Raw genomic sequence first — 25,964 nt, forward strand, 5'->3', positions numbered from 1 at the left:
TCCTGGTGCGTTGCAAGCCACTGGAAAAAATAGGTTTGAGAGTACAGTGATGCTGTTGTGGTGTTGTGTCTGAAAGGGACAAGAGGCAGCACTGCTGATTTGATCCTTGATCCGTTCAATCGGGGTTGTTTATGAAAAAACACTCACCATCAAAAAAACCCTAAAGTTAAAACCAAAATGAAACTGACTTCTAAAATCTAAACTATAATATCAGGCATGATAAATCCAAACTAAACAAACAATTTAGTGAATACCCTGGAGAATACTGAAAATACAGTAAAAAAAAAAAAAAAAAAAAATATAATGAAATCTCATAATCATAAAGAAAGTAAAACATAATTTGAATGTCCCACACAGAGATGATTTAAAATACACACACACACACACACACACACACACACACACACGTACAGTGAGAAACAAAAGTAATAGTATATGCAATATTTGCAAGAAGGTTAGAGACAACTACAAACCCACATAAAAGAGCTATTATCACTCTGTCTCCGCATCTATTCTGCACAGTGGAGGAGGATTACTGGTATGTATAAGCGCATGTATGTATATTCAAGACACACACACACACACACACACACACACACACACACACACAAACACGTCGGCGTCATCAGGCTGGGTACACGGATGAACTGTGTGCTTGTCTGTTACACAGAAAGATACCATAGACGGGTTGTTTGACTGAGAGTGACAGCAACTATTTGAAATCTAAACAGGAGTGTGTGTGTGGCAGGTTGAAGCCTGAACTGTGCACACACAGAGGACTAATGAAAAGAAACACACACCCTGCTGCGGTCAAGAGTAACTCTAGGCTACCGACCTGCACAGCTCAGCCTTATACAGATAAGACTGTCGAGTTGGACAAGATAGTCATGTAGCAGCAGCTGTGGACAAATCTAAAACAGACAGGACAACTTTCACAATGGCTGCATCCCACCATTGAACAGTATATATATATTTTTTTTGTTTCTTCTACTTGCTTCCTCCTTTTTTTTTTCTTTTTTTTTTTCCAAAATACATAAACAGTCTTGTTGCTGTTTCAAAAAGTGGCTTCAAAAGTGAGTCAGTCTCAATAGACTTATTAAAATGCCAAAATGTACAGCATAAATAAACATGTTTATAGCTTGGTACAAAAAACTTCTGCTCTCTATAGCTAACTTTTAATAACTGTATGAGGGGTGAATTTTTGAACTCACTCATTTAAATTACATTAGAGCTTTGTGTGGCCTCTCTCAACTCCACCCACGCTCCACCTCTTTGTCTGTTTTTGGATTAACTGGGAGTTAGGCGGAGTCAGACAAGATATTTTAACTTCTGTCTCTACTGTTTTGCATAAAATCCCTTGGAATATAATATGGCCAAATGCTAACAGCTAGCAGTTCCATGTCTTGTCTTACAACACTGTTCCTGAATTACACAATCTGTTGTTCACAAACATTGCGATGCCCCCACCCTTCCTCTTGCCACACTCTATCGCTCTCCTGTCCACTCCCAGAAGTAGAAAATTGTCCGAAGTAACATGTGTGTCCGGATTGAGTTCATTCAGTCGCATCTCTGTGAAACACATCATGCTACACTCCTGGTACTCCCTCCACAGTCTGGTTCGCACCGTTAGCTCTTCCATCTTATTAGGAAACATCTCATGTTCCCCATAATCAGAGATAGAATGGATGGTTTACACTATTGTTTCTTGTCACGGCACTTTGCTCCAGCTCTGCATCCCTTCTTCCTTCTGCTTATTTCTGTGAGGATCTCCAGTCTTTCCAATGAGAGTGTGTTCATGTTGCACAGTGCCAGTTGCTACTTGAACACAGCAATTTTCCATTTAAAAAAAAAAAAAAAAAAACTAAAAAAACCACACAATACACCACACATCAAGCACCATACGATCACTGACACCCTAACCTTCCTTTCTCCAGTGTTCTTCTATCTCTGGCATGCTTCAGATGTTTTAATACCTACATTTCTATTTTGTTAAGTTTATTTGATACAGTAAGAGAAAGAGCCCCAGGTCACACATATCTATGAACTGTCAAGGATAAAGCAGAGGAAAGAAAGAGAATAGAGAGTGACAGAATAAAGGACGTGAATGTGTAGCAAAGGGTCTGAAACACTGATCAACATTGTGAACTACTAGTGCAGTGTTTTTACAACTACTACTACTACTACTAAGTTTTTTCAGTCAATGTATCTTTACATTCACATTTTACATACATTACTTTATTTTAAAGTAGTAAGAGAAAATAATGATGGAAATGGCAAAATTAAAAAAAAAAAAAGGAAAAAAAGCTGTTTCGACAAATTAAGATATCCCATCGCTCCACACAGATCTGATGTAATCTTCCTCACATTAATACATGAAACAAACAGAAATGCCATATTTCATGTTTTCCACCTTTCTTTCAATGTTTGAGGTTTCACTGGCACTCTTACGTCATCTTGTTGCAACCTCTTGCAATGGTATAAAGGTTTCCTGACTGCAAAATTGTCCACTTACAGCTTATCTCGATGAAGCAGCTGGTCTTGCATGAAAATAAGCATTCATTGGCATTTTCACTTGCTTACTATCTTGAAATTCAGTTAAATTTTGCAATACATTTGGATGGAAATACAGCTACTGTCCTTGAAGTGTTGATTCCTCTACGTACATGTTGGGGGTAGGGGTGAGGCATGAATGTGACATTGCCTTGTAGTTTGTGCCCGAGGTCATGTCACAGATTTCACAGATTTTTGGAGTATCTCTAGAGACTAGAATTACTGGACTTTCTCTGGAACATGGAAAATGACTTCTGTTGTCACGTAACTGTAAAAAATTGGACAAGGATCAATACATGTACTTTGCAAACTCAAAAAAGTAGAGATAAATTACTCTTTAAGAATGTGCTGAACACTGTGTACATGCAGTGCATCTGAAAAGTATTCACACCCCTTCACTTTCCCCGCATTGTGTTTTGTTACAGCCTTTTTCCAAAAAGGATTCAATCCCTTTTTTGTCTCATCAATCTACACTCAATATCCCATAATGACAAACTAAAAAAGTTTTTTTTTTCTTTAGAAATTTTTGCAAATGTATTAAAAATAGAAATCTGAAATATCGCCTGTACATAAGTATTCACACCCTTTACTCAGTACTTTGTTGAGGCACCCTTGGCAGCAATTACAGCCTCAAGTCTTCTTAGGTATGACACTACGAGCTTGGCACACCTGTATTTTGGGTACTTCTCCTCAAGCAAATTCATTTCTGGGCTCTGCCTGGGCCATTAAAGGACATCCACAGACTTGTCCTGAAGCCACTCCTTCATTGTCTTGGCTGTGTGCTTAGGTTCATTGTCCTGGTGGAAGGTAATCCTTCGCCCCAGTCTGAGGTCCTGAGCACTCTGGAGCAGGTTTTCATCAAGGATCTCTCTGTACTGTGCTCCATTCATCTTTTTCTCAATCCTAACTAGTCTCCCAGTTCCTGCCGCTGAAAAATATCCCCACAGCATGATGCTGCCACCACCATGCTTCACTGTAGGGTGATGAGAGGTGCCTGGTTTCCTCCGGATGTGTCGCTTGGCATTCAGGCCAAAGAGTTCAATCATGGTTTCATCAGACCAGAGAATCTTGTTCCTAATGGTCTGAGAGTCCTTTAGGTGCCTTCTGGCAAACTCCAAGTGGGCTGTCATGTGCCTTTTACTGAGTAGAGGCTTCCATCTGGCCACTCTACCATAAAGGCCTGATTGGTGGAGTGCTGCAGAGATGGTTGTCCTTCTAGTATGTTCTCCCACCTCCACAGAGGAGCACTCTAGCTCTGTCAGTGTGACCATCGGGTTCTTGGTCAACTTCCTGACCAAGGCCCTTCTTCCCTGATTGCTCAGTTTGGGCGGGCAGCCGGCTCTGGGAAGAGTCCTGGTGGTTCTAAACTTCGTCCATTTACAAATGATGGAGATCACTGTGCTCTTTGGGACCTTCAGCGCTGCAGAAATTTTTTTGTACCCTTCCCCAGATCTGTGCCTCAGTACAATCCTGACTTGGAGGTCTACAGACAATTCCTTTGACTGCATGGCTTGGTTTCTGCTCTAACACGCATTGTCAATAGTGGGACCTTATATAGACAGGTATAGACACTTCATTTTGGGTTTTCCAGTATTTTGTCACCCATCCATAAACATATACTGAATATGTGAGTGTCGGTACTGCTGAATTATTGAGTGATGTTGCAGGTGAAATGATGAAGCTGAAGGCTGTGACCACTCATGGAGAGTTAATAAATATCCTGGACTCTTGTGGGGGTGGAGGAGGACATACATTGCTTCACACTTAAAGACACAAAGTGCATTCAGCCCCAGACACCTGTTTTATGGACATTTGAATTTATGCATGTAATAGAATTACTGCATTACTGGTGAACTGTAATGCTTCAAAAATGGTGCAAAGAAGCTGCAAATTGTAAAACACAAATGCTTGTTTTTTTTGGCAATATTTCTATTTTCATACTCTTTGTATATAATGTACATAGCCGTCTGTAGTTGATTTTATTATGTATTTTTTATCTATTGTTTTTATTTTGTATCTTTTTTTTAATTGTGTATTTGTTCTGTTTCTACCTCTCCTTTTCATTCTGCTGTTGTAACAAGTCAATTTCCATAGCATTGGATCAAGTCTTATTTTATGTTCATCTTCACACATCTTCAACCTAGCACTACAGGAGATCTACACAACTACCACAGTTTCAAGGTAGATACCCAAGATTCATGTCACCGATTCATCTGACCAAATGTGAAATATGGTCACATTCTCCCCATCTGTTCCTGAGTTATGGTGTTGAATAATGGCTAGAAAACTGTTTTTGCAGAACATTATGATGTCACAGTGAATTTGACATTTGACCTTTGTGATATAAAAAGTCATTTTATCATCATTTGATCCTATGAGAAATTTTTCATTAGCATATGATATACCTTTGATGTCTGAACACCAAAATCTAATCAATTCCTCTTTGAAGTGGACATTTGTGTGAAAGTTTGTCAAAATTGTGTATGCATTCTTGTGCCATGGCCAAAATATGTTTGAGGTCACAGTGACCTTGACCTTTGACCATTGACCAAATTCTGATCAGTTCGTCCAAGTGACCAATTGTGGCAACAGCTCTAAGTGCTCCAGAGATACTGCATTACGAGAATAGGCCAAAACGACGGACAACCTGAAAACATAAAGCCTCTGGCCACGGCTATCACTGGTACAGACCATGCAAAACCATGCACCCAGAAGAACAGTAGCAACCAGACCTTGGTGTGAGACCAAAGTTCATATTTGGGGCATCACACCCAGGTTCACACGCCCACAGCCAATCAGGTATAAGTGAAAAAATCCAAATAGTGGTTATGGCCTGTATAGGGCCAATATCCATAAATTGAATTTTAACTGAATATATCCGTTTACATTATTTGGATATGTACTGAACATATGAAAAACATCTTTGGTAGTAATATCCACCCCCCCCACAATTTACCACAAACAATACACTGCTTTTTCTCACTGTCACAACTCATTCAAATCTAAACACACAGAAATCATACACCTTGTTACAATCAACATTATTTAGTTTTTACAGTGCTGTCATCTCCAATTTCCATCAAGGATAGACATGTATATATGCATTTAAGAAACACATTAAAAAGGTGCTCCCTATAACTTCATCAGCTCTTGGCCTATAATCACCAGATTCAGATGTTTTCTGCTGTTCCAAAGGAACCCAGGTGGCTATTGTCTGGGCAGTGTGAACAGAAATTGCTGGCAGCCAAAGCAGCAGGACTTTTCTTGATGCAGATGTGCTAAAATGTAAATAAATAGGCTATAGGCTAAAAAAAAAAAAAAAAAAAAAAAAAAAAAGAAGACATTTCATTAGTTTTAGTTTTGCAGTGCAGAATAAAGCTGACTGATGATCCACAGGAATTATTTTTACCTCATGATCAGATATTGAGGCCTGGCACTTTGTGTGGATCGACAGAAGACAGAAAAATGAGATGTTAGGGACCATCTCAAAAGTGCATGCTAATAGGATGGGCCAAGGGAGCTTTTCAAAAAGGTGGAGTTTAAGTTTACATTATTAGTAGAATAATGCAGGTACATGGTTAAAGCTGGAACCGATAGTGTATTTTAGAGGCATTTTTGTTATATTGAAATTAAATTTTCTTTATATATCAACAGCAATGAAAGAGCAATCAAAATCTCCAATACAACATGCTTGCTTGACAGGTTCATTCATTATGATAATGTTAGGTCTTTTCTTACATGTGAATGAGACTTGAGGCAGTTTCATACAGTTAGCGATGACAATGTGCTGCACTTGTCACACAGCCAAAGAATGAGTGGTCGTTGCACAGTGACAGACATTTGTTCAGCACAGCAGTGAGCTGTAACCAGGCCAGGTACACTGAAAGGTATGCTTGTGATGACTATTTTGCTTGTGTTCACATGACTGTGGCATTTAACACAGTTGTTGATTTATGTCTTAATTAACAGAACTGGTCTCCTTGGCTGTAGTCAGTGTGAAGGGAGTGGCTTTGGATAGAGGCATGACGGGAGAGCATGGGATTTTATGGTTGTATATTTCCAAAATCCAGCTTGCTGGTTTCTCCAACATTACTAACTCTTGAAAAGCTTTAAAATATAGCATAAATAGCATAGTATAAACTATCAGGAACTATTTCTGACATTGAGATTAACTGTTTAATTCAATTCAGAAGATTTGTGATGAAATGAAAGGGGAAAGGATGAAAGGGGGATGTTGGATCCAGAAAAGGTGATGCTGGTTATAGATGATGATTTGGTCTGGTGAGGAATGCCAACCAGAATGGCTTTGGTTTTGGAGCTGTTGAGTTGGAGGAAGTTGTGCTCCATCCACACCTTTATCTCCTCCAGACAGGTGGTGAGTTTTGATGGGGATGACTGTGAAGGTGGGGTTGCAGCTGCGGCATTTACATAGAGCTTGTGTCATCGGTATAGCGGTGGAATGAAATTTTGTAATGGCTGATGATTTGGGGAGTGGGGAGGATGAAGAGGATGGGGCCAAGGACCTACCCCTGGGGAACACCGTAAGAGACTCTGTGTGGATTTGATTTGGAGTGGCCCAGGGAGATGTATTCTGTCCGGTTTGTGAGGTATGATTTAAACCAGCTGAGGGCAGTGTCATTGAGTCCAGTGGTGAGGTGGAGCCGGTTTAATAGAATGCCGTGGTCGACAGTATCAAATGCAGCAGAGAGGTCCAGGAGGATCAGTAGGGAGGGAAAACCAGCATCGGATGATATGAGGAGGTCGTTAGTGACTCTGACGAGGGCAGTCTCTGTGCTGTTGGCGGAGTGGAAACCAGATTGGAATTTTTCAAAAAGACCGTTTTGTTTGAGGTGGTCCAGAAGGTGGATGGCAACTGCTTTCTCAAGTACTTTTGATATGAAGGGGAGATTGGAGATGTGCCTGTAGTTGGATAGGACTTCTGGATCAAGAATGGGTTTTCTGAGCAATGGTCGGATTATGGCATTTTTTTAAGACAGGAGGAACGTGACCAGTTTGGAGGGAGTGATTTATAACAGCAGTGATCAGGGGACTTAGGACAGTGATATGGGTTTTTACTAGGGTGGTCGGAAGAAGGTCCAGGGGACAGGTGGAGGATTTCATCTTCCTGATGATGTTTTGCACCTCTTCTCATGAAACCTCAGGAAAGCAGTTCAAGGATTGGGAGACGGTATATCTTGGGGGAACAGTTGGGGTGGGAGGACCAGAAAGGGCAGAGCGAATATGTGCAATTTTTGATGTGAAAAAGTCCATGAATTTATTGCACTGCTCATCTGTAGTGGCAGTGAGTGTGGGGGATTGTGGTTTGAGAAGGTGGTTGGCAGTGGAGAACAGCTGCTTGGAATTTCCTCACTGTTTCTGATGGCATTGGAGTAAAACTGTGACCTTGCCTCCTTGAGGGACTGTGCATATTTTTGTTGGTGGTAGATTTGTTTGTGGACAGTGAGGCCAGAGGATTTGAAGCGCCGCTCAAGGATCCGCCCTGCTGTCTTCATCTTCCGAAGCCCATCTGTGAACCAGGGAGCTGAGCGGGTGAAGGTGACTGTTCTGGCTTTAACAGGGGCATGAAGGTCTAGGAGGCTCCTCAGGTGGCTGTTGTAGTAGTCCACTGCTTCATCGGCTGATGAAAAGTGTGTGGAGAGATGCTGTTGGTCTGCTGCCAGGAGTTCTGGGTTAATGTTTTTTAGGTTTCTGAAACAGATATTCCGCTTTAGCTTGGAGAGGCTGGATGGGGATGGCAAATCCATAGAAATGGCCTTGTGGTCAGACACACCTAGGTCATACACCTGCAGGTTGGTGAGAGGGGCAGAGTGTGTAATGACCAGGTCCAAGGTGTGCCCCCTGGTGTGTGTGGGGACATCAACAAGTTGTTTTAAAGCAGTCCAGTAGTTGGAGAAATGTAGCTGCAAAGCGGCAGGAGGGCATGTCAATGTGGATGTTCATATCACCTAAAATTATTACATCAGCAGAGGATGTGCAGAAAGTTGTGAGAAAATTTGACATCTCAGCGATAAATGATGGGTTTGGATTTGGTGGTCGGTAAATGAGGAGAAACAGCACCGGGGAAGGGGACTTACATTTAAATGCAAGGCATTCAAATGAAGACACCTCAAGCAATGGTTGAGGAGATCTCCAGATCACTGCGATGGATGACTGACGGGCCGCCACCACGTCCTGTGCTGCGGGCTTTTTAGAGGTAGCTATATCCTTGGGGACAGCACCCATTTAAAGTGGAAAAAGTATTTGGTTGGTGCAGGTCTCAGTAATGCACATGTAATCCAGATGTTTATCCAGAATATGGTCATGAATGAGGTAGGATTTGTTTGTAATAGACTGTGCATTTAAAAGTTCAATTTTGCTACTTAATGATGCAACATGTCTTTGCACTGGCCATAGCAGACTGGAGTCCACTCCACGTTTCCCATTCAGCTCACAGAGAGGTATTGCCATGGAGACATCCAAACTACTTATCCAGTAGGAGACAGCGCTCTGATGACGTGTGCGTGGAGTGACAGTTCGCGTTGCTCACCAGAGAGCCGGGATAGAACTTGTCTGTGAGTAGATAAACTTTCTGCAGGAACTTCTGTGGATGTAGCACGGACAGCAGAGAAGTCCTAGTTGTTTAATCACTGCAGTGCATGGTGGAGGAAAGAAACTGTTGCGATTCATCAGCTGTTTTACGGAGTAACTCAACATAGTGGTGGCGCCGGCTGTGGCATGGAAGAAGTGCAGGTTGTTTTTAGCCGCATAGCCGGGATGCTACAGTAGCCACAAGGACTTCCAACTCCGCGGCAGCGGTGATGGGTGGTTTCAGGCTATCCAGATGCACTTCACGATGGCAGGGACAGCTGAGTCCAGGCAGTCCAGGAGGAGACTTTTCCATCTGTGGTAGAAGCGGTGATGGCCAATTCCAGGGAGTCTCCGAGCAGGCGTTGTGCTAGCAGCAACAGGTAGGCCACTCGCTAGACTCAAAAACTACCTGATAACTATCCAAAAAGGTCCACTGTTCGGTGGTGCTGTTCAGCGGTGCGTAAAGTAAAAGGTCAATTGAAAAGGTCCACTGGTCAGTGGCGCGGATAGTAAAAAGATTATTAAAATTGTTTGCTTTCAAACTTTTAAAAGACGTTATTTTGGCTCGACTGGAGAAGTGGCAAACAGACAGCGCCAGTGTCCTGCCTAGCCTCCAACCAGACTTGGCAGAAACAGTTAAGCAGCAACAAACTCAAAGTCTAACTTGGATGTAAAGTTTCTCAATATGATTGATGCTCTAAAGGCACTCAATGACCAGAGGAGGCTCACTCAATTCAGTCTATATTGTTGGACTCTGAGTCTCTTGAAGTGTTTGGTCAGCCAAACACCAAATCCAGTCACAATCCACCAGTCACAAGCAGGCAAAGATCCAAGAAGTGCAAAACAACAAATTTCAGAGTTCCTTTCAGGGTTTGGTGAAGCACAGACCAAACAAGCACAGGCAGACAAAAAAAAACAGGAAGTGCAGGGCAAAATTCTTGGTCACAGACAGAAGGCTGATGTATTCACCGGGGAACCGGAGATCAGGCGTAGTCACAGGCAGGCAGGTTCGGTAACAAGAGGTCAGTCCAATAGTGAATGCTGGAAAGTCTTGCAATCTGAGAAAGAATGAGTGTGGGAGAGCATCTTAGCATCTTAACATCTGAATCAGCTGGAGATTATTTAGCAATGGATTGGGGCAGCCTGATAGTAAGGAATTGCAATAATCCAGCCTGGAAGTAACAAATGCATGGACTGTTTTTTTTTTTTGTTTTGTTTTGTTTTTTGTTTTGTTTTGTTTTGTTTTTTGCATCATTTTGAGACAAGATGTGTCTGATTTTTACAATATTACATAGTTGAAAAAAGGCAGCCCTTGAAATTTGGAAGTTAATGGATATATCCTCAACAAAGATAATTCCCAGATTCCTTACAGTGGTGCTCGAGGCCAGTGCAATGCCATCCTGAGTTTCTATATCAGCAGAAAGTGAGTTCCTAAGGTGTTAAGGGCCAAGTACTATAACTTCGCTTGGCATGCTTGGAGTTTAGTTAATTGATTGGTTTCTTCTGGCCTCATTGATAAATACAGTTGGGTATCATGTGCACAGCAATGAACATTGGAGTGTTTCCCGGTAATGGTGCCGAAATGAAGAATATAGGGGGAATAGAATCAGTCTAAGCACAGAACCCTGACACACACTGACAAATGTTACAGACAGACTTGTTAACATTTTTTCACTTTGAAGAATCACTTCTTCATCTGATATAAAAACTTTACAGCTGCTAGTTAATACAAAACAACCATGATTGTGCTCATAATGACACTGTTCACTGTGTTATAAAGTGTGATGTTCAGAAGTGACGATCAGTGATCATACCCATTCTGCATTTCACATAATGTCCATAATGAGTGAATTCTCAACAGTTCATTCCTTCAACCTCCCTTCAGTTCAAGCTAGAACTCATGTTTATAAATTCTGAAGTCTTAGAATAAAAGCTTGACATATTAAGTTAGATTCATTGGAGATTAATAAACATATTTATGTTAGTGAAATGATGAAAAAGTATTAGTTGATTCATTCGACAAATCTGATGTACTGCCTTTGCTCTTCCGCTGTCTGTGAGACATGCATGCTTACATACACATGGGTGCACACATATACTCAGGCAGGCCAGCACACTTGCGCAGCAGTCCTCAGTCCGACATTCTCCTCACCGGCTATAACAATGATGGATGTGGAGGGCAGCACCAGCAGATTGCTTTGCCAGACATGAGGGCAGAAAAGCTGAATAAAAACACAGATTTTTCACTCTCTCCTTTATTTCTCTGTCTCCTTCTTGTTTTTCCTTATTCCCTCATGACTGCCACTCCCTAGCCCACACATACACTTACACATGCTCGTACAGACACATATCTTTTTTACTGTTCACCAGTCCATCTTACTTTCTTTTTTCTCACTCTTTCAGTCCTGTAAATAATGACCTGTGAATTACAGACAGGCCGCAGAGGTTTACATGTAATATCAGCGGATCGATACTCGCTGTGCTCCTTGAAGCCTCTAGGGTTTCTCATTGCCATTGAAACGCTGAAGCCAAAGCTAGTGGTGACATATATTACAGTGACTAAATGAAATAGGCTTTGACCACTTTTACACATGGAGGAACATGAAAGGTAAGATTTGTCTTCCCTTGAAAAGCAGGTGTCATTGTCCTGGCAGAGACACATACCGCCCTCCTGTTTTGAACACTCATACTCTGCCGTAATCTTTTTTGTTTTATATTTATTTGATTATTCACATGCCTGCAATAATAAAAGGAAATCAGTCTTCATGGAGTGGAAATAGAGTTTATTGAATGTCTCTTCAGTGAAAAAGAAATTTCATTTTAAATCACCACATTATTTGAGCTTGACTTTTTATCCTTGAGCTTGCTGGGAAACAGCAGTTTGACAAAAATGATTAGCTCAAGTCTCATCTGTACTTGTGACCTTCCTCACTGGATAGAGTTAAGTTGATTTAGTTACTATGATGAATGGACTGAGACTTAATGGAACTTAGAGTTATAGTGTTCAAGTCACAAGGAGTCAGGACTTCAATCAGAAACCATTCACCACCTTACTGACTAATACAACACTAAGTCGACTTTATTTTCCTAAAATATATGTCAAGTCACTCAATTGCAAAGAACGGGGAATCCAGGTGAAAAAAATCTTAAATCATAGTTTTTGAAGAATGCACTAAGCACACTTTGTGTAATTTTTGTCATCTTCAAGCATGCTTAAGTGTAGTCAAGTAGTTCTTGAGTGCCACTTGAGTATTATACAACTAGTGTATTACAAAAAAAATGAAAATAAGTATACTTTTCATGAATAGACTTTATTACTATTAAAAATATATGTAATTTAGTGCACATTTTAAAAGTACACTTCAGTACAATTATAATATATGTACAATAAAGTACATTTTTTTAAGTACTTTGGAATACCACTTGAGGTATTGCAAATTAGTGTATTCATTTCTTAATGACATCTATTTAGAAGTGCGCTTTTTAAAAGTACATGTCAAGCATACTTTAGATTAAGAACAAAAAGTAAAATTGTATTTGGAATTATTTTTGTATTCCAATTAAATTTCTAAAACACTAAAATATATTACTTTTTGACCTGGGAAGCTACAGTCACTCAGAGCTGTCGACTGTCAGCAGTGTGGAGTGTTTGGATTTGTAATTTGCAAAGACACTGAGAGATTGACAGTGTGCTACCAAGAATGGTAGTGTCACTGTAGCTACTAGACGTAAGCTAGATATTTGGGGCAATCTTCCTCCCATAAACAACACCCTGTTATCATGTGACTGAATTTCAACACATAGGTGATGTGATGATCCCTGGGCCAGTTCTATTCTATATATCCATTAAATGAAAACCATAAGCAGTTGGAAGTGCTGAAGACTCATAAGTTGCTAGTAAGTTCCATTACACATACTGTTCATAAAGTATAAGAATGTCAGCTAATACTCAAAAAGTAGGCTATGGATGACATACTGTCACACATTTGATTATGTAGAAGATGTGATGAAAGCACACTTCCTTTTTTTAAAAGTGCTCTGGAAAAAAGTGAATTAAAGCATTTCAATGAAAAATGAGTGAAATGACACTTGAGAAAGAGAGAAAAAAGTGGAGTGCTGGATGCTAATGAAGGCCATAAAGAGAAAGGCAGTGAGAGAGAAAGAGCTGTGGAGGGAGTTGATTATGAAACAGCTGGTAGACAGAGCAGTAAATTCACCAAGAAGCTGGAACTGCTGTATGTGGTCACTCCAGCCTTCTGCAGCCAGTCTGACAGTCACACACTCTGCTTGCCAACAAGTTCTCGCCACCAGCTAGTCAGCCTGCGACCACACCTACTCTATGCCAGCAATTGAATTAGGCAACAGCTTAATCTGTGTTCTTTACCTTCAAAGTTGGATAAAACTGCAATGACCTGCAGCCCCTGATGATCTACCAACCCTTCAGCTTTAGTGTGTCACTCAGTTTGGAAGGAAGGAAGGAAGGAAGGAAAATCTTCATATTTAATGAAATATCCTCTCACAAAACATATCATGAACAACCTCAACAAACAAACATGTGCAATTTGCTTCTGATTATCATTTGCATGTATGCATTACAACTGGTCACAGTGTTTGTACAAATCCCAAAACTAAAAGTTACAGGTTTTTGGAACTGAAAAATATAGTATTGCACTTTAAAATGTAAGGCATTGCATGAACAATAGGATTCCACCAAACCAAACTCTTTTGCTGCTGACTAACATTAAATTGCACTTTTTTTTTTTTTTTAACTCTTACTGCAGCAAGGATTCATTTTTACAGAACTGTATTCTTTAAGTGCAATCAGTGTCTGAAGCAGCATTTTAAAGGAGTTAGTCATGTCTAGACTACTTTGTTTTTGCTCCTGAAACTTGGGGGGGCAAGCAGCTGGTGCATATATACAGCATATATATGATAATATATATGCTGCATATATATATAGCATATATGCGTATATATGCCACATATATGCCGCATTTAGGCCGCATATAGGCCGAATTCAGGTGCATATATGTGCATATACAGGGCATATAGGTCTCCTACATTGCTTCTTTATATCCACATATAAGCCCCATATGTACATACAAGATATGTCTCCTATATAGCTCATATACCCAGTGGCAGGTTCTGTTTGTCATACCTATTGTATTGAAAGTGACATTACTGATCCCATAAAGGGTCTCCATTTCCTGAACAAACTCTGTTAGCAACCCCTCAGATTCTGATATATGCAGTGGTGATATATTCTTACCAGGTACAATAGGAACCCCCTTGACCAACCAGTGCTTAAGGCATTTCTCAGGTAAGACCCCTTTCAATGTTGGTATGCTGTAATAAAACAACCACATGTACCACTCGTGTGCCTTCCAGACCTTTTTCTCTTTCACTGAGCGGGGGACATGGGAAACATTACAGGGGGGTTTAATAGAAGTTAAAATGTCATCAATCTGTTCTGTTGAGCGTCCGATATACCATGGCGATTGGTTGTCACACACTAGTCAAGCGGCACATAATTGATGACGTCATCCTCATGCGAAGAACTAGCAGAAGCGGTAAAGATAAGCCGTCTTTGGAAGCGGCAAGCAGCTGGGAGCAAAAATGGCGCTATCACCCTCGAAGATCCGCTATGTCCTGCTGGAATGGACAGAGGGTGTGGATAGAGGGGCCCAAAGTATTTTGGCCCTCGACTGTGTCTGCAGTTTTTCGGTTAAAGATTTTTTGGAAGGGACTGAAAAAGCCGAGGAGCACTCAGATTGAGCCGAATCTGATCAGAATCTTCCAATTGACATGTTTACATGACGCATTTTTATTATGTTCAGCCCTTCATCCCAAATATTTGTGTCCATGTAATCACAGCTACTGTAAGCACTTTGGGTTCCTGATGAAGCGCTATATTATTATTATTATTATTATTATTATTATTATTATTATTATTATTATTATTATACTGTCTTCTCATTATTTTTGTCTTCTCTGTAGATGTTACACTGAAGGAGTGGCTGGCAGCCAGCCGAGGGCAGATTGGCACGTCCATTAATGCCAAGCTCACCGAGCTTAGAAGAGCAAAGAGAGAAAAATAATTTTTTGTTTTTTCTATTCAGTTTTTGATTTTTAATTTATTATTTTTGTTCTTGTCTTGTTAATGTGAATAACGTATGTAAAGTTTGCGTCAAATTGACCCGTTTCAAATTTTTACAAAAAGCAAAATGATACAAAGATATGACATTTCAACCTGAAACTCCATGGACTTGGCTTGTTTTATGTGAAGAACAAGTGAAAGAAAAAAAAATTGACTTGACATGATACAAGACCCCTAGACATTTTTGTGCTTCATAGGATGTTTGGGTCAATTTGACCCACATGCATACAATGCCTGACAGACAGACAGACACAATAACACACACACACACACACACACACACAAACGAACACACCCACACAAACACACACACACACACACACACACACACACACACACACACACACACACAATACAGGTTTTCCTGCTCTTTTTCAGACAGACAGACAGACAGACAGACAGACAGACAGACAGACACACACACACACACAGACACACACACACACACACACACACACACACACACACACAATACAGGTTTTCCCGCTCTTTTTACCCTCTGAAGCATTGGAACCTGGGAAAATTTTCTCTTACTGTACCAGATGTATCATACATCATAGGTCACTTCACCCACAATCTCCACCAGCAATATGAGCAAAAGATTCTCTGCTCAGAGGGCCTTGGAGCTATTTATGTTAGCCGCTAACATAATAAGGATGGTAAACACACACTGAAGATCTGTGCATCATGTGTTGTTTAGACACACTTCCTTCATGTTGTGACACAGACCACATGCAGCAAATGCAAAAAGTACATCTGTAGTACACACAGACTACGTTTAAATGCAGTCAATGTTCGGGTTATGGTCAATATTCTGGTTTCTGAAACATTCGGAATAACCTGTTTACATGCGTGAGCAAACAGGGTTATTCCTGTATACATGGTAATTATAATCAATTGGGATATCCCGATCAAAAAAACGACGCACGGACAACGTGTCGACGCACGGCGAACGTCATGACGCAATGCGCATCATTTCAGCTTAACATAGCGTAACTTTTCGCTCACCTTCTTGTATATCTCACTATCCCGGTACTTTCTACCATCTACAAAAGACATGATATCCATGTCTTTCAACACACTTACGAGGTGAATCGTCTCCTCCTCACTCCATAAGTGTGGTGTCCTCTGTTTCGCCATGTTTTCAACAAGTAGTTCCTGCAGCCAAAAGACCAAGATTCCTTGTGAATAGAACATGCGCAGAACACAAATTAATGTTCCGTTTGATGGGGATATTCTGATAGGCGTATAAATGACCAGATATTCAGGTTAGAAAAGGAGTAACCCAGGGGTCATATCCGGGTTTTTAAAAACCCAAATATCAGCATATTCCGGTTTTTCAGGGTGTTTACACGGTCGTGCTTAAGTGGGTTATTGCTGATACTCCGGTTATGAAAGGGTTATTGACTGCATGTAAACGTAGTCACACACTCAAGTTCTGTGCATTATGTGTTGTTTAGACAGTGCATGTTTCCTTCATGTTCTGTGCTCTATGTGCTCTATTTGTATTTCATAACCATTCATTCATACATTCATTCATTCAATTCATTCAGTTTACTCATTTCAATTCAGTTAGTCATTCATGTAACAGTCAGAGTTTGGTTCGTGTTCCCTTTGTTGTTATTCACCTGTTTTTGCTCTCCGGCTTTGGTTATAATAAGATAAAGATGAAAATCAATTGAGAATATAAGTTTAAAATAAAAAACATCAATGAAAACATTGTTTCATTTCATTTTTCATAGATAAGCATAAATACCACCCAAGGCTTTATTATAGTGGATTTCTTTTACATACATTATAACTTTATCATGAAAAAATGAATGACACTTCCACTGTTAAATGTTATCTAGCAGAGATTAATTGAAAACATTTATCATGTATGTTATCTATATTGCTTGGAATTGAGATAAAGACAATATATGTTGGAGTTTTTTATGTTAATTTTTATTTTTGTATTTCTTTTAAAACCAACAGTAATGTCAGGTCAGTACCAAAGGGTCCAAAAAGTGAACATAACACAAGGGTTAAAAGTGGATAGATAAATGCCAGATAAAAATTAGTGCAAAGACTCCACACCCCAGATGCACACAAAGCATGTACAAGGGCAGTCTTCAAGGAAAGCAACAAAGAAAAAGAGCGCACAAAGCAGGAGAAAAAGCAAAAACAAAACAAAGCAACAAAAAGCCGGATAAAAATGTCCCCCGTAGCTGGTGGCGATGTGTCGCGTTGAAACCAGCCGCGAAACCCAGTCAGCTGATGCTGACGTCACTCACGCACTGTTGGCAGTGGAATCAGTTAGCGGGGTCAGCTAGGCATGACACACCAGAGGGAGGGGGAGGGAGTGTACTACACGGCTACCGGCGTCTTCCTACAATAATGCTATTGTTAGCTGCGGTCATTATCAGCTGTTAACAGGCACAGAGGCAGACACTTACCACAGCAGGCCATTTAGGTGGCACACACACACACTGGAGTCTGGAGGCACCAAGTCAGCTGCTCTGCAGTGCAACATAAAATCATTAGCTCCCTGCCACGAGAGCCGAAAGCAGCAGGTGAGCAGACAAGCCGCGTTACCTGTCCGAAGCAAAAGGTCGCCAGTTGGGGAGCAGTGAGAGAGAGAACTGGCAGGTGGGAATTGGCCCTTTTATAGGTCGGTGCGCGTCCAGTGGTTGGCTTTGGTGTTGCCAATTAGGCATGGAAACCCACAGATCTCTATACTGCTGTGAACAAGTTTTCTCAGTAATGAACACCAATAAAACAAAATTGCACTCGAGGCTCACACACAAGCAATTAAATGACATTCTGAGATGAGTAACTTCTTTAAAATGCTGCCTCAGACAATGATTGCTCTTAAAGAAAACATTTCTGTGAAAATGAATCCTTGCTGTAGTGTAATATATAGCAGCATAGAAATGTTGTTTATTGCTCTGTGCATTGCTGCATGTAAGGAACGTTGCTGATGGCAAATTAGTGAAGTGAGCCCGGCTGCGGTGGTAGCTCTGCTCAGCAGTGTTGCTAACTTAGCAAGTAAAATCTTGCGACTATTTCTTCCCAATGAGCAGCAGATGCTGCCGTTGCCGCCCCCCCATCCCAAACCACTCACAGGCGGCCCAGCTGCTGTCGGAACAGGAGACATTCACCCCTCTGCGTCCAGACTGCAAATGAATCAACCATAGGGGTGCTGGGCCATAAGGTTTAAACGAAACCAAATTCAAGAGAACTAAACCAAAACACTTAAAAATAAATAAATTAACTAATTAACTCCACCAGAGTGTCTCTTTTGGGTCACTTTTGCTGGTCCCAAGCTGGGATAAAGAAGGAGGGTTGGAATTGCGACATTAAGAAAAAACAAAAATGGACAGATGAAAGTTCATTTATACTTCTAAACATATTTAGGGTGTTTTGTCTCTCCCACGACGTTATTCCTCTCTCCTACAGTGTACATTACAATCACATGCACATTGCAAATTATGCAAATTAGTTGATGACCTCATTTAGTGACTTTTAGGACAGTAAATAGCTACTTTCCTTACTGAGGAGTTGGAAACACTGATCAGAGGCTGTCTGCCCTCGACAGGTACAGCTGCTTACTGCTTCTCCTTGCTGGCTGGTAGGTTACATTGTTTCATGCTGACGGCATTTGTTGTATTTTACAGTGACTGCTTGTGCACCGCTTTGTGCTGCCCGTATGCGCTCCTGTGTGTGGCATTCGTGTAGTAAGTGTCCTCTCTCTCTTGGCGTCATGGTGTTCTCTTTCTCATATGGCGTAATCTCACCCAGTTTTACCGCTTGTTCTTCTGTTTGCACACACTCCGACAGCCATTCCATCTCAAAAGAACCGCATTTCTTTTTTACTTTGGCTTGGTGAGTGGATGTGCCACTGCCCATTTGTTTTGCCATAATAAGGAGTTAGTAGCATTTGTATCTCTTAACTCTGCCGCAATGTTACCTAGCTAACAAAATACCGACGCTGTGGCGCGTATGGGCAGGGCACATGCACATAAAGCGTTGTCAATGACAATGATTGGCTGCGTAAGTGAACCGCATCATATCATTGGCTGGACACCCGTCACTCACTGAGTTACATTGCAAAATGGTATGGAATAAATTGTAAACAAAGCAGTGTGCGATTGCGCAAGTGCGCAGCTTATAGGGAACAACGGTCATAGGTAAGAGCCATGCCCTTACGCAACAAAAATGTATTTCTCAATATATTAGGTGTCAATATATTTCATGTGTATTCATATATTGTGAAATTTAAATAGTAATATATCATGATGTATTATAAAACAATATATCTGTAAGTATTGTGGCATATATGAAAATACTGCAACTATATGTTAAAGAAATACATTGTTATATTATTTAATATATTGATTTAATATATATATATATTGAAATATATCCCACATTATATGAGATTATATATTAGAATACACACTGAATATATGTGAAATTATATGAGATAATATACCTCAATGTACAAGAAAATATAATCAGATATATATGGGATCATACGTCTCAAATATGTTGGAAAATATATTGATACCAGCATATTTAGATGTCAAATTGCGTGCTTGCTCCGCAAAATGCGTACAGGTTGGCAGGTCTGCAATTTAGAGTCACCAATTAACCTAACATTCATGCAGACCACTGCGCCACTGCGGTTTCTCTGATTTTACTATTTATAGGTATAAGTTTGAGCAACATCAACATTTTTGTTTTATTCTATAAGTACTTACAACATTTCTCCCAAATTCCACATAAAAATATATTATCAAAATAGCCGTCATGAAAAGAACCCTTTTACCTTTTTCCAACTTGTTCTACAGTTTCCTCCTGTGTGTCAAAGAAGAGTTTGTTGGGTACCCTCTTTCTCTTACTTGTTGGTGTGCCCTCTTGCAAGAGTTCCTGCTCAGCAGTCTTAAGTGTAGACTCCTTTTCTGTTAGCAAAAAATAGTAGCAAGACAGCATTTAGTGCCTAGAAACAAAGCTATGTGGCTTACCTTACATCAAATACATTATTTTACTGTCCAATTTTGTGCTGTTTTTACTTTGTTGTATTGTTTTCCCCCTGCTTTTGTAACTAACGGCAGTTAGCTAGCTAACATCTGTTAATCACATTAACAGCTAAAGCTAACATTAGCTAGCTTGTCACTGTCCCGAAGCTAATAGCTACAGCAAACGTTACTTGGCTAATGATGTAAACACCTCAACAAGATAATTGCTATCATGATTAATGTTTCATGACTAACAAAGTGAAAATAATAATAATAACTGTACTTGCCTGCCAACTGCAAAATGTGTGCTGGTTCAACCAACCACCCATTCGAAGGCCTCTTGCCACTGCGGCACTCGACAAGATACTCCTTGTTTGAGTCTTTGGGATCGAAGTCTACGATCCATTTTATGGGGACTATACTGAAAGCATCTTTATCCTTTCCTTTAGACCAGCTAACCAGTGCAAACTTCATTGTTCTCTTACCACTGAGGCACGCACAGACTTGTTTTGTTTATTTCCGTTCAAGAATCTCAGTAGCCTCGGAACCGGATTTTTAGCCTTGACATTCACGCCTATTCTACCCATGTGACCCAGCTGTCACTGTTGAAGCATTTTTTGATGCTGTTGAGAATTCCGTTGTTCCAGAAGAAGAGAGACATGGACGGAAGGAGAAGAAAATACATTGCCCCTGGTTCAGAATATGAGATTATTTTTTGGGCTTTTTAGCCTTTACGATAAAGAGACAACTGAAGCTACAACAGGAAGGGGGCAGAGAGAGGGGATGACATGCCGCAGGTGGGAGTCGAAACTGCAACCACTGTAGTGGATTGATAGCCTCGATGCATGGGGTGCACACCCTACCGAGTGAGCTATAGAGGCACCCCACAACTTTCTGTTCCAATGGACAGTGGCGGTTTTTGCAATGAGCAATGGGGCAATCTGTAAGGGCTGTAACATTCTGGATTGTGTCATGTTGTTTCCTGTTTTATTTTGTAATGTTAACCTCTTGTGTCATTTCAGTTTCCTGTGTTTTCCCGCCTTTCATCAACCACACCTGTGGCCACTCACTCACCTGCCACTGATTATTACCTTCCCTGTGTATATATACCCACCAGCTCCTCATGGCTTTGCCAGATTGTCTTTGTTCCCTATGACCTAACTTCTAGCATTAGCTGTGGGCTCCCTAGTGATGTCGAACCTTGCCTGTTCATTTTCTTATTTCAAGGATTGGCTTTTTCCCGGTCTGTTTTTGTTAGCCTTTTGGATCCCTTGTTTTTATTTTGCCTTTTTTGGATACTCATAAAGACAGTGATTTTTGTTTGAACCTCACTCCGTCTCCTGAGTTTTTCTCTGCACCTGAGTCCCAGTTTCTCCAGAGTTGTTACGAGGGCGCTGTAGAATGTATTTTGGATGCTGGCGTACACAGTCTGGCCTTAGTTTTCTGTTAGAAAAACTGCAGCTACTCCAGAGAGTTTCGTTTTCCTTCTTTATTGGTTCCACACATGAACAAGATACAGGATGTGTTGTGTTGTGTTGTGGTTTCCTGAAGTATAGAAATAAATAAACAATAAAAATATTAATATGTTACAGAATTGAAGTAATATGTCTGTGATCTAAACACACAAATGGTACTACACAAAGAATGCAGTGAGATAACTGAGGTCAAATAATATTTTCTAATGGCTGCACACGGGCGCTTCAGACTGTACCATAACAATCTAACACACAGCGACTCAGATATAACAACCATCCATAGTATGAAATACTCAATCAGAACAGAAACATATGTTTAGAACACATATATGGATGAAGACAAACATATTACTAGCCCGTGGCAACATATGTTACTTAGAAAAACTCTGTGGGCGGGAGCACGCATCGGATATGGCGGCACGTTACAAAAACATAATAAACAACTGATGCAAACTTACTGTGTACTCATGCACAACAGACACAAAACAACGACGTGGACCGCCACGACCCGGTTCTGCTTAACGCTGTCACAACTGAACAGGATGTGTGCAGCATGCTACAGGTAACTTAGCTGCCATCGGGACTGTCTGTTGTCCTTTGGGTTCCTTCGGGACTACTCGTGTCTTTTCGGTGATGTGACGGTGACACCCCGAACACGGCAGAGCAGGGAAGTTTGCACAGGCGCACAGCAGAGCACAAAAAAGAGAGAGAAAGATAGACAATAATCAATATAGCTGCTCAATTCCACGTGAAGTTACACTCTGCTAAATTTAATGTATTTTGTGCAGGCGGGTGGGGTGGGGGTAAGTTCAATAATCTCTGGATCCCAGGTACACGCCATTGCTTCCAAATAAATTGTATTTCCTTCATTAAGTTTATATAGACTCATAGTGTCACATATATGTCATGTGCCCGACAGCCTCGGAAAATAGATATTCATTTAAATAAAGACATTTTTTTTTGTTCTTATGGTAGGAAACTGGCTGGGGCCATCAACATCCATCAGTCAAACCAGGAAACGGTGAGTCATGAACATGACCTTTTGTGTGTGTTTTGTAGACATTAGACATTACACTACACTAAATGGCTACATTTTAATGAGTTAACTGAAATGTAATCCTCCTTGATTAATATCTGTTAAGAAAGTTGAGTAAATAAGTAGTCTTGGGTCAGACCAAATGTTGAGTGGGATAATTGGAAAGTCCTCCATCAGAGGCATTTGGTGGAAAAATCTTATCTTTGCCATCCACTTTGCAGGTGGTCAGCATTGGACACTTATCGCCCTCCCTTATTTAAGAGAATTCCTTGGAGTATATTTTTTGCTAGTGTAACCCACATGATAAATTGGACATATGCAAAGGAGGTTGAAAAACAAAGGGAAAGTTAAATAATAAATTATTATGTCTCAGTACACATTCTCTGAAAAAGAGTAAGACAATTGTTTCTATTTTATACTTTTATTTTGCAAAGTCCTGTGATGAATACTCTAATAGTTCATCCAATAGAAATTTAGGTGACAATGTCATTTCCACCCTTCAGAAAGCAGCCCACAGCAGGTAGTTCCGCCCACCTGTTCCGTGTAGAGTAGCATGTCTGTCGTGAGCGGTGTGTATGCAGAGGAGAGCGAGATGTTGGAGCTGTGGTGATAAAACGTAAAGTAAATAGAAAAGAGACAAATGAAAATCAGGAGCTAAAATTAAGACAGACTCTACTGAAGATAATTTAACTGTGGCTGCTAAGTAAAGTGATTCCACGTGAGATTATTCAATGCGCTAGCTGCGGCTAATTTGTTAGCTCCCTATGGTTAGCGCTAGCTTGCTGTGCTAAACTATTAGCTCTCGTCCGCCCACGTTGGCTGAATACGGAGATTTCCAGTGGTTTTCATCCCTTACTGCTTCGAGAAGCAAGGTAAATAATACTCGGTTCATGAACAGTGTATTTTATTGTAATTTAGTAGACAGTTAAAGCAAATTATCTGGTATGATTGGCCTGTGAAGAGAAAGCATTGCTGTATGTTTGTTTAGAAATCCCCTGTGGCTTTTACTGGGTGCTGCCACATTTTGTGCTGTGCCCGACCCACTCAGAGATCGGTGAGCATGATTTTTGCTTTTCACTGAGGAATTTCATTCTAATTTACACTTCATTGGGTTATTGATTGTGCTGTTCTGCAATATTTTATGTGTGGTTTTTCAAATGTAAGATTTGTTTACCAAGTTATTGAGTGGATTTAAGTCATTTTATTTTGCACTTGTAAAGAGTTGTTCATAGCTAAAATTGTTACATCCACACTGTTAAAGGGCATGTATATTATAAAAAAAATAAATAAGGTGCAGTATTGCATATTACACGATTTAAAGTTGATTCCAGTTCAAGTTTCATGATTTAAGAATTGATGTTAATTATAAAAGTTGGTGTCAGTGTAGCCGGTCTGGCCTGACACGCCATACTGCTATATTCTCTGCGTTTAGATGCAGCGTGAAGGAAGGAGGTGGGACCACAGATGTCTTGCAGCCAGAAGGATTTTTAATTCTCTCCTCAAGAGCACATCTGTGTAAAACACAGTAATATCAGTACAGCACTTCACAAGCTCTGGTTTCTCTTATGCATACCTTAAAAAAGGGGGAGAAAATAGCGACCGCATGAAAACCCATAGCCGCGCTCATATAGCCTAGCTTGAGAACGGCAACTCAGCAAGTTTATAAAAGTGCTGTACACAATAAAAATGATTCTTATACACACCGAACTAACATTCTTACTGCAAAGAATGAAGTTGGCGACTTGTACAAAGTAATATTTGTACTTCTAGTTAGCATTTTTAACACATTTTACACAGCAAGAACAAGAACAATTGCATAGTCTCACCTCTCCTCAAGAGCGCGTCTAGCGACTTAGGAAAGTACCACGGATTCATAGGAAACGATGTCAGACCAGAAGATCCGGACCGCCAAAATAAAATGCCAATATCAATATAAAAGCTCCCTAATTTGAATTATTTACAGAAAATAGTCATTTGCCAGCAAAACATTAACAAAATGGGAACTAGGGAATTTTTGGTGAAATATAATTATCAAATGAACACATGGGCTACATCAGTACAAGTAGAAAAAAATATAACATTTCATGATGTAATTATTTTTAAAATGGACATTAGATATTAGATAACTCATGATTTTCTTCTGACCCTGTCTGTTGACAGGTCAGGGTTTTTTTTGTCTTTGTGTGTGCTTGATTGTTTCCTCGTGTGGATCCATCCAGTAAGATAGATGGCGAGCCTTCCCACCTGGATCTACAGAGGGACCAAAGATACCCTGTGATCACTGGATAGGTTCTACTGCACTCTACAGTGTGGTAGGCCCAGTATCTGCAAACAGCCTCACACTTAGCCTTCTATGCAATTCCCCTTTTTCTCCAACCACCCCTGCACATAGTTATCCATCTCCTCCTGAACTCTGAATCCCCCACACTTAACTTTTTGACATCCCAGGAACTGTGGACTCAGACTTAACTGCCTTTTTTTTCTTCTTCTTCTTCTTTTTCCTGCACTTTGGGCTGAAATTGATAGACATATCTCCTCAGTCTCAGGAGCGGTATGGTGATAATGGACGTGAGGGACATCCTGCTCAAGTGAAGTGGTGTTTGTTATGAAACCTGGTATCTTTTGTATACTATGAACTGTGAATCTGATAAGAGTGACTTGTATCTGAGGTTGACGCACAAAATTCAGGTTACAAGGGTGCACCCAAAACAGAGATATTGGCCAATTTGATACTTCCAAAAGGTTTCTTTGTTGTTGTTATTGTATAATAACAACTTGTGTTGTACACTGTTCTCTACTAAAAGCCGGCATAAATTTAAGCTTATTCTCTGGTCTCTGAGCCTCATTGAACACTCCACTGGGCTCCTGTAGTCGAATCTAATGGTCCATCTATTCTTAAGTAAGTGAGTATTGCTCATCAAACCCTGTCAGGTATTACTGAACTGCTACACTACGATTTATTAAAGAATGATATGAAGTACAGCCTAATTAGAATGCATATTAAACATACAACAGCAGAATAATGCCATGTACACATGCTTTGTCTGAAACTGTTCCTTATTCTTACACAGCAGAACCTGGATCAGGATTCCTCTGACCATGACTCTAACAGTGGCTCGGAAGACGCACATGATGGTGGTGGGATTACTGTAAGTAAT

The sequence above is a fragment of the Chaetodon auriga genome, chromosome 9 (assembly GCF_051107435.1).
Source record: "Chaetodon auriga isolate fChaAug3 chromosome 9, fChaAug3.hap1, whole genome shotgun sequence".
Classification (NCBI taxonomy): domain Eukaryota; kingdom Metazoa; phylum Chordata; class Actinopteri; order Chaetodontiformes; family Chaetodontidae; genus Chaetodon; species Chaetodon auriga.